We start from the raw sequence: 10,161 nt of genomic DNA on the forward strand, positions 1-10,161 counted from the left end.
CATTAATCCGTTACTCTCTGCTTCACATAGTGCACTAGCCATCATGGATATTAGTTGTGACAAACACCAGATACAGCACTGGGACTTGATCAACAGCCGATACCGCACCGTGATGTCACTAACCAGTAGGTGGCAGTAGTGTTCTTTGACAAACATGGATGCCTCCAGTAAAGCACATTCACATGAAAATTACTCTGAATTAAAAACACTGATCATTTATTGAACAGGATGGAATCTTTTCAGATTTAAAGAACTTTCAGAAGTTTGAATTCTGAATATGAGCGGACTTCTTCTTTAACGTACTTTGGGTCGGAAGTTCCCACGCTGTTCGGTGGATGTGACGTCAGGGGCGTCAACATTCGTCAAGTATGAGCGCGAGCTATGAGAACCAGCAGAAGAGTGCTGCAGCTCTGTGTTTCGTCTACAGGTGGCAGTGTCATTAGTAAAATGTTAAACGCTGAGCATGCAAAAAAGGCAGAGACCTCCACCTCACCCAGCAATCAGAGATCAGGACCCAGGCAACCACTGCCCTCGGTACAAAGAGCTCCCTCAGAGGAAAAACACCGGAAGACATGTCTCAGATCAAATGTCGAAACAAACATGGGTTTTTATGGCAGATAAACTGAGTCTGAAGTCTTTTGTTATTAAGCTGACGCTCAAATCCAAGTCTGAAACTAACTAAGGGTGTGCAAAATAATCGTCATGACGATGCATCGCGATTCTAATTTTTGTGATCTACTGCAGGCAAGAAGGCCATAATCGATTTATAAAAATAAATAAATAAAAGAACAAATAAAACACATGAATTGTTGCTGCACATCAGCCAAACCAAGTGGAATACAACTTCCAGTCCAGCAGATGTCGCTGCGGATGTGTTGACGCCCGCTGCTTTGTGTCACAAGCATGTCCAGCCGTGGGATACTGAGACGAGTCATATGAAACAAAACATGGAGGACACTATGAAATTCGCCCCGCGGCTCCATCACATTTCAAGTCAGATGCATTCTGGCTTTAAAAACAAAGAAGGTAAAAATGAAATTGATATGATGCACGTCATTTGCCAAAGGGGAAATATACATTTGAATGTTTTCGTTTCATTGGTTTAAAGGACCACTGAGGCCATGTAAACGGCACTGATTATCCTTATTTTGTTATTTTAAGTTTGATGAATCCTAAGATCTTTTTGTCAGTGTGTCCACGCCAGTAATAGTAATATTTCTGTCCAGTATTTGTTTCCATGGCAACACCTCCAAAAGTCGTTTCAATAAATACAGCTATGTATGAATTCAGTTGCTTTCAGTTATGTATCAATTGAAGACACGATCCAGATCTCACCCAGCCAGTCAGCCACTGGTAAGGGCTGGATCCTTTTCTTACAGTGTTCAGTGAAAATATCACAATGCATCGCAATATTTCAAGTATCGTGATGCATCGTGGTAAAATCGCATCGTGGCATGTGAATCGTGATTCGAATCGAATCGTGACTTCTTTGCCAATACCCACCCCTAAAACTAACTGCCCAGCTTTAAATTCTATTGGTTTAATATACAGTAGCAGCCATTCAAAATAGCCATTCCCAGCCAAAAGCCAGCCGAATGGCAGCAAAATCCGTCCAACTTCCAGCCACTGGAGTGACCCCCCCCTGCATATCCACCCTTTCACTGAATTACAGAGTCTGACCAGGAGATGGCGCTTCTCTTTAGATCTTAATGTCCGTAAATCATGACAGAAAGAATATTTTGGACGTTTAAAAAGGAATTGTAGGGGACCAGCCAAGGACCAGCCAAGGACAAGTCAAGGGAAGTGGGGAAATTTTGAATGGCTACTACTGTAGGTAGTTATCATAGTTTTTTGACGTGTTAAATATCTGGAATGGTTACAAATCAGAATGTGTTCTGAATAAATGAAAATGATCATCAGGGGAGGAACAAAAAGCCAGAGAAGCGAAGAAAAGCCAAGTGAAGTCATGTTTTGAACTTCCTCGGCCATGAAATGCTCAGAGTCTAATTTAAGTACATAGATCAATTTCAGTCCAGCCTCACATATGTCATTGTGTACTTGTTATGTATTTGCTCAAGCCCATCGGTTCATTTATTCATGTAGTAAAACAGACAGCCTGATCGTATTTGGGTCAACCAGCAGACCTGGAACCAGTCCCAGCATGCTGTGAAGACAGGGTGAGTACGTTCTGCATGGAGCCAATGTTTAACGCAGGATAAATCTATGGAAACCGTCTAAGTAGATCCCTGCTGAGCCTTAGTAGGCCTTTATGAGTCACCTTGGCCTCTTCTCCATCTGCTTTGCTTTTCTTTTACAAGCAGATTTCATAAACAAGAGGATCATCTTGAAGTCCCTCTTTGTGCTTGAATTGCACCTCGGAATATCTAACAGAGCAGGTCAAGGTTTTCTGTGAAGAAATGAATCTGAATCACTTTGGTGACCAGATTTTTTCAGCTATGCAGGCTTGGTCAGTGAATGACTGCGATTCCAGTAAGTATTTGGAAGCCACCTGTTCCTGCCAGATATTTCACTTCCAATGACAGCTGCTTGAATGCGTTTGCACATCTTTGGCTTTATGCATTTATGTGCACATGTGTGTGTGTGTGCATGGGTTGTTGTGCATGAGCCTCCAACACACACATTCCTCTCCAATGGAATAAGTTCACTGGAGGAGAGTCTGCTGACTGGCCTAGTGAGTATGTCAAGACCATTAGGGAAACAAGAGAGGGAAAAGGGAAAGTGATTGAGCTCGGCTTTCGGTGCTGCAGTTGGTAATATGCCACAAGACACACAAACACGTCTATTATGCTCCTAAGTGAACCTTTCTGGATTCACAAGGCAACTTTCTTCTCTGCGTCACTCAGAAATCCCTTTATAAACTCAGAGACAGCTGTTGTTTCTCTCTGCCACATGTAGGCAGGGTCACCCCCACCGAAGACCCCCAACGCCAAACCCCTGAGGAGGGATCTTGGAAGCTCCTGTTGGTCTTCCTCCCATCGAATGCTTCTCTGTGTGGGAGCTCTGATTACACAGCGGCTCAGAGGTGCATTTACAAGCCGGATCCAATCCAATGCGTAGTCTTCTCTCTGTAAACCTGAAAACAATATTCTAGATTTACCAAGGGCTCAAGAGTTTTTTACATTAGCATCAGCTGTTATAAGTTTTACAATTTAGAGAAATTTCTTGTTGGTTTACAGGACTTAAATTCAAAGGCATATTCGAGTTTTTTAATATGAAGTTGCTTCAAAGTTTGTATTAATTAAATAACCAGTAATCTTTTTGTTTGAAACAAGCTTAAAATGAGCATGGAAATCACTTCTAATCTAGTATAGAAGTGGTGAAAAGAAAAGTATTCAGAGGCTGTCGGCAGGCTGAGGGCTTGGCGGAGGCAGAGCTAGGTTTGAGTGCTTGCAGATCTCAGATTTGAGTTTCCTTTCCAGATTCTTCAGAGAGCGGGCAGGCAGGTCTTTGACAGGTTTGATTCTCCAGGGTTCTTCAGAGATCAGACAGACAGATTTCCAACAGAGAAACTCTTCAGGTTTTCTGGTTTCAGACAGGTTCAACCTGGGATGCAGAGAAGACAAAACAGATCAGGTTCTGGTTCAGGTTTTCAGGGAGTCAAAGATTCAGACAGGCAGGTTGGCTCAGGCTTGCTAACCATAACTGGCAAACACTCTGGCACTGGAGTGTAGTTCTCCGCCTCCTTAAGTACGGACCTCTTGATGAGCAGATGGAAAACAGGTGTTGCAGGTGAGCACGAGCCCTCAGGAAGGGATCCTTGGCGCCTCTGGTGGGCAAGCCTCTGGATCCCAACAACGCCATTCTCCCAGCTTTACAAGCTAAATCAATGGGAACTACTAGACACATCTGCAATCAACAACAATTATTGAAGATTTCCAGAGGACTTCACCATTGAAATTCACCAGAGCTATAGTGAAACTGACAATGCCCACGTGCATGGCAGCTGGATGCTGGAATACATCGGGTAAAAGTGGAAAAAAGAGTTATTCCACCTTTCTGATTCCTGATCCTCCACGGACGGGTTGGTCGTTGGATCGCCAACTTGAAGAGGGAGGATTTGCCATCGAACTTCTGGCCAGAGAAAAAACCCGTAATATGTAGCCAACATTTGGAAGAAGAATGTTTTCAAGATGACTTGGATAATAGCGCCTTGTGACAAACACCAGATACAGCACTGGGACTTGATCAACAGCCGATACCGCACCGTGACGTCACAAACCAGTAGGTGGCAGTAGTGTTCTTTGACAAACATGGATGCCTCCAGTAAAGCACATTCACATGAAAATTATTCTGAATTAAAAACACTGTATAAAATTATACAGGTTTGGAATAATTTCATATTTAAAGAACTTTCAGAAGTTTGAATTCTGAATGTTAGCGGATGTTTCCTTTAAAAAAAAGACGGCAACACCAACGACTGTGAAACGGTTCATAATCTGGTGAGGCCAGTGAAAAGTGATACTAAGTTATGTTTTTATTTGATATGAGGGGAGAGTGATGTAAAGCAAAACTCTAAAAGTGGGTCACAAAAGAAACGGACACATGAAAACCCCCATCTGTCCCGCACTGACCCCCAAAAGTGTTATTGTTTTTTCAAACCTGGTCACCCTTCATCCAAGTCAAGCTTGCCAAGGAAAAGGGCCAGCAAATATATCAACAACACCTTAAAAGTAAAAACTTTAGTTTTAGCCACGTTTTTTGCAACAGCTGAAGTATAATCTTTGATAGAAAATGCTAAAAATAAAAAACACCAAATCTTTAGTGTTAAAATTTTTAAGTTGCTGTCATTTAAACAAGTTGCATGTATTTTTTTTTTGTTAAACTCCTTTATTTTAAAACTTAAGGTTATTAAAGTTTTAGCAGTTCACCAGATCATCCAGTCAAATTGATTCAAAGTTTTCTATCTGAGGAAAACCGGTTGATTGCATCGACTCATTGACTCTTCAGCAATCCCTCACACTAAGCATGCTTGTAGCGACAGTGGAGAAGAAAAACTCTCTTTGAACAGGAAGAAACCTCCAGCAGAACCAGGCTCAGTGTGAGCGGCCATCTGCTGAGGCCCACTGGGGTTCAAGGAGACAGAAGCAGACATAGAAAAAGAAGCATAGATACAAAAGGCAACTGTCAACCAGCTCCACAGGCGGCCCCGTCCAGGAAACACACAGCCAGGCAGACGAGCTCCGAGCCAGCTCCCATGTCAGAGGATGAAGAGAGCACATCCAGTTAGTCACAGTCAGAGAAACAGGACTACACTGGAAAACAGGCCAAGCTCCAACATCTATAAACAAAGGTGTTGATGGCAGCAGCACAGCTGATATTTCTCTCCAGGATGGAGTCACAGCCAAACAGGAACAGACCAGATGAAGGAACGATGAGAAAAAGCAGATGGATGATATGGATTGTAAAATGGCAGCGCCCTTCCGATGTAGCATGGTTCTTTTGCTCGAGAATGTATATCTATTCACTGCATGTCATTTAGTCAAAACAGGTTTTCAAATGTTTATCCTGCTGTTTTTTTTTCCTTTCAACAAAAAAAACAATGTTTTGAATAGAAGCGCCAACTCAGTTTTTTTCTCTTTTACTACATCTGTCATTAACACACTCACGAGCACGTACATCAGTTTCCTACCTGCAGGTTGGCTCTCTCCAACATCAAACTAAACAGCCAAACCACAGAGCAGCAACAGATCCTTTCCCAGGGGTGTCCAGCTTTGATCTGCAGGTTGTTGCCGATCTCGGGGGGGAAGACAGAACCCAGAACAACCTTTTGATTTACGTTTTTACTGCCCTGCAGAGACAGGGCGCTTTCAACAGAACTCTACAGCTTTCCCTTTAAATGTATATAAGCTTTATCCTATGTATGTCAACAATGTCATTTACAGTGCTAGCATACAGTGTCACATCCAAGGAATTTTGTCACATTTGTTTAGTCCGTTTACACCAAAAACAAACTTTGCTTGCAAAAAAGACGGAACAAACATGTGATTGATGCTGGTAGAAATATAACCCATAAACATGCAAAGGTATTTCTGCAGAGAATAGCTGCAGGGAGGCGGAATGCCAATACCACATGTTTAACAAATCTCTGTCATCTTTATTGCAACTTAGAATTTTTAGGCACTTTGTTTATCAAAAATACTCTTTCCCAGAGTACTATGCATGTAAAAAAAATCTGAGCACTGTTTATTCTATCAAATCTACATTATAGAGAAAATATGTTTTATTCTGTTATATTTTGATGCTTGTTTTTCACAGAGTAGAAGAGATGTATGCCCTTTGTCCGTAAAGCAGAGCCAGATGAAGGGAAATGAAAGGCCTCACACGACATATTCTGAATACTTCAAGAGAACCCTAATGGTTGAAGGCTAGAAGGTCCTATGTTGTGCATTACATCACCTAATTAACTTGGCCAAAGCTATGCTGCGTGTTGGCTAGTGTGACAGCTTCATGGCTGTTTTTCATGTGAGTTAGCCAAGCTACACTGGGTGTGCCGGGTAGACGGGTTCCAGCTGAGCCCCTCACTGCTATTTCATGTACTGTGTCATAAAACCATGTTACGGTGGTAATGTACTTATTCACATTATACAATTGCCGGAGTGTAGACTCCACTCAGAGAGAAATAAAAAGTCCCGAAACCCAATAAGGAGGAGAGACCGTAATGTTCATGTGTTACAGTGAATGATTTATGCCGCAAAGATGGTTTTATTACGAAAGCTCATCATAAGGTTACAGTTACATTGAAAATAACTTCTATATGGATAGAAACCAGACTCCTGTTTCTTGGAAATCAATTATCCTGTACCCTTGTATTCTTGTTTGCTCTTAGAGAACCCATAACATGCTTTTTATCCCCACAAACCTGCTTTTTTTTTCAAATCTGCACTCTCTACCCCCTCATGTCTCAACAATCCAACGTTTGGTGAAGATTGCCACCATGTGTTTAAGTGATGGATCCTATAAAATGCTTAGATCCAGAGCCTCTGGCTGAGATGTATGCGAGGCCTCTTAGGGCCCAGCAGTTGATAGGAGCTTTCTCCTCTACATGGCAGCGTGCCCACATCTCCTGGAGATCTCAGTTTTCTTTCTTTGACCTCATCCATCAACCCCACTCTATTCCTCTCCATCTGTAACCAATGCTTGATCCAACACTTCCATTCTAGTCACATTTTCACCTGACAGGCCCTCCAGCGCCTTATCCATCACTCTCATTACTGCTTCTCCTCCAAAAAAGACTGTCTTAAAGTAACAATGGCTGCCATCGAGTTTAAGTGAATGATTGCTTCATGTAAAATTCAAATGAAATAAATTCCATGAAATCCATGAAGGATTAGAGTCATGAAACACAGATGTTGGTTCAGTGAGGGATCGCATTAATGACATGTTCATAGAACTGCTTAATATTTGCTTTGCTACGTGCAATGATGAAAATTCCCTCATTTTGTATGTCAGGGGCATGAAACAATATGCTACACTTCCCAATTCATTCATCAAATATCTATTTGACCACTTGGGGGCAATTGTAAAACTTTTTACTCAATTTTCCAGATGTGCAAACAAGAGATCCATCCCGATGCAGTAGAGCCATGTAAATTCCACATTAGGTTTAAGAAGTTAGGCTAATTTAATCTTTTTTTTTATTACTAAGGCTACCTTGGTGGAGATCTTGCACTTATTCATCTTAACACCTGTCATGATTTAGGCTTGGACCCACATGCAGTGAAACGAAACAGAGAGACGTGGATTAAAAGTTTGACTCGTTTTATTGAAGATGTTAAGCTCGGTGCAAAGTTTCCCTGAACTCTGCTCAGCCGGAACTGGAAGGTGAGGGGAAGACAGGCTGTTAGTTCAGGCTCAGTGGGAAATTTGATTCGTTGATCTTTAGGGAGAGGATCTGATTGTTGACTGACGTTTCCAGAGAAGTGAAGGATCCTTGACTCCAATCTGTGTGTGTTGGTTTTCCAGAGTTTGTCTGATTCGGCTGGGCGGAACAGGGTTTACCCAGAACTTGGACGGTGTAGGTGAACGGAGACGCTGATTGTAACTCAGATTTCCTGCTGTACTTGAACGGGTCATGGTGAAGATGATTCTCTTGCTCAGAGAGTAATTTCAACATCCTCAAAAAAAGGAGACTGGATCCAAACCTCCTGTTTGCATCCGTGGCTCAGTTTAAGACTCATTTGATCCCTCCTGGGAGAGGAGATCCGAAAAGGTCCAGTTTGCAGGATGACTTCCTGCAGAGAGGCAATGACAAAAACAAAGTTAAAACTCAGGGAGACAAGAACTCAGTCTTACTCAGAGAGACCAAAAACTGGCAAACACTCTGGCGTCGAGATAGTGGCAGTCAGCAGCTTAAGAACACTCCGTTAATGAGGAAACCATCAGCAGGTGTGTGAGGAGGTGAACCGGAACCAGGCGCCTCCTGTTGGTGGAAGGGAGACAAACACAAAAACAAACACACATACAGGAGCCCTGACACCATTCCACCATAGGGGGCCGATGTACAGATACAGTCCTTGTGAGTATATTCCTGGTTTTCAGTATTTTTGGATTTTTGCTTCTGTTGCCCTTTTTAGTAAATTAAATTTTGCAAGTAATCACCTCAGCCTCAGTCTCTGCATTAAGGTCCCGTCAAACCCCAAAACAACTTGACAGACATGCAAAAACGGTATTTTGACACAATATATATTTATTTTCCTGTGCCATTTAAGCATGGAAAAAAATGTTGATTATTTATTTTCCATCATCCAAACCAGAAACTTACTTTTTCTAGTCTTTGTTGTAGCAGCTCCTCCTAATGAGTATTCTCCCTTGTCCACTAACTATGAGCAAAGCATCAGTTATTTAGAAAACAAGCTGTAAATCCCCTAAGATGAGTCAGTGACAGTTAGGAGACTGTGCTTCTCACTACTTTATGAGTCTCGCACTGTTTAGCAAGATGATGCTTACAAAAGTTATCTGCAAGATTCCATGTAAGTTAGTGTGCATGCTCCTGTGAGTATACAGCTGCTGGTTTGAATTAATGACTTCCCGACACAATTAAGGCAATGCATGGCTCTCAGGCAAAAGAGTGCAGCATGCTTCTGCTCTTGATTTCTGGCAAAACAAAATCACAGACACGGTACACTGGTTTTAAATTCAACAGCTGATTGCATTTCCTTTTTTGTTTCTATACCCAAAAAGAACAAAGAGATAAAACTGAACCAAAGCGTCTTTTTCGGTTAACTTGGCATTTATAAAGAAGCTGAGTGAAGCCTTACCCTTTTTCTACCCTTTAACAGTTTGCTTTTACAATAACATCACTGCATAGTAATCATGATTTTATGCTAATTGTAAAAATTGTAGTACAACTTTTTTTCCACTGTTGCTAAGGGAGGTGAGTTCGGATCATTAGAGATGCTTGTCAGTTTGTGTTTATGCAAAACCATTAGAAACATGTGTGCTTGCAGTTGCACCTGACGTTCTTGTCCACCATTGGAAAAGCATATTTGCCCCACCCTTTAGTGTAAGCCCTGTACCCAGCCCTTAAAAACAGCAATCATCAAACCGCTGTTGAAGAAGAGAAACATAGACAAATTGATCCTGCGGAACTACAGGCCCATTTCATACCTCCCCTTCACATAAGATTGTTAAAAAAGTTATATTTTAACAGTTAAATATCTTCTTGACTATAACCAGCTGTTTGGATGTCTTTCAGTCAGGTTTCCGATTCAACAGCAGTACTGAGGCCAGTGGCTGCTGGTGGAGTTTTCTCTAGGGGGGTCTATAAATTCAAAATAGACGTATACCTAATACAAATCAAACATTTACTGAGTCATCACACCAGTATATTTAGACTTAGACAACTTTTACTTTAATTTTGTATACACTGAGTGTATACAAAATAAAATTTATTTTAGTACAGCTTTGGTACTGCAAATTTGCTGTATTGTTGGTTTGGTGTTATCAGTATGTAGCCTCGTGAGACCATCCTGATCTCGCGAGCTTTCAAGGTTTCACTCGCAGATCAGTCTGGAGACTCTCCGTTAAAGAAAATTTGGAGCCGTTCACCAAACGAACGTCCAATCAGCGTTGGCTTTGAGGCGGGTTGAGGTGTGACGCAACAAGAAGCGCGACAGTTCAGTCTAAAGAACATGGCGGCTT

At 41.8% G+C, this 10,161-nt stretch overlaps 1 long non-coding RNA gene across 1 annotated transcript; it reads left to right on the forward strand.

Moving 5' to 3' along the window:
* The first annotated feature begins 2,052 nt into the window (after nt 1–2,052).
* Nucleotides 2,053–3,522, forward strand: LOC119772075. Its single transcript, XR_005279219.1, has 3 exons — nt 2,053–2,177; nt 2,322–2,490; nt 2,917–3,522. It is a non-coding gene; the product is annotated as an uncharacterized LOC119772075 (long non-coding RNA).
* Nucleotides 3,523–10,161: the final 6,639 nt, after the last annotated feature.

Source organism: Cyprinodon tularosa, unplaced genomic scaffold (genome assembly GCF_016077235.1).
Source record: "Cyprinodon tularosa strain WSP-4 unplaced genomic scaffold, ASM1607723v1 ctg119, whole genome shotgun sequence".
NCBI classification, from domain to species: Eukaryota; Metazoa; Chordata; class Actinopteri; order Cyprinodontiformes; family Cyprinodontidae; genus Cyprinodon; species Cyprinodon tularosa.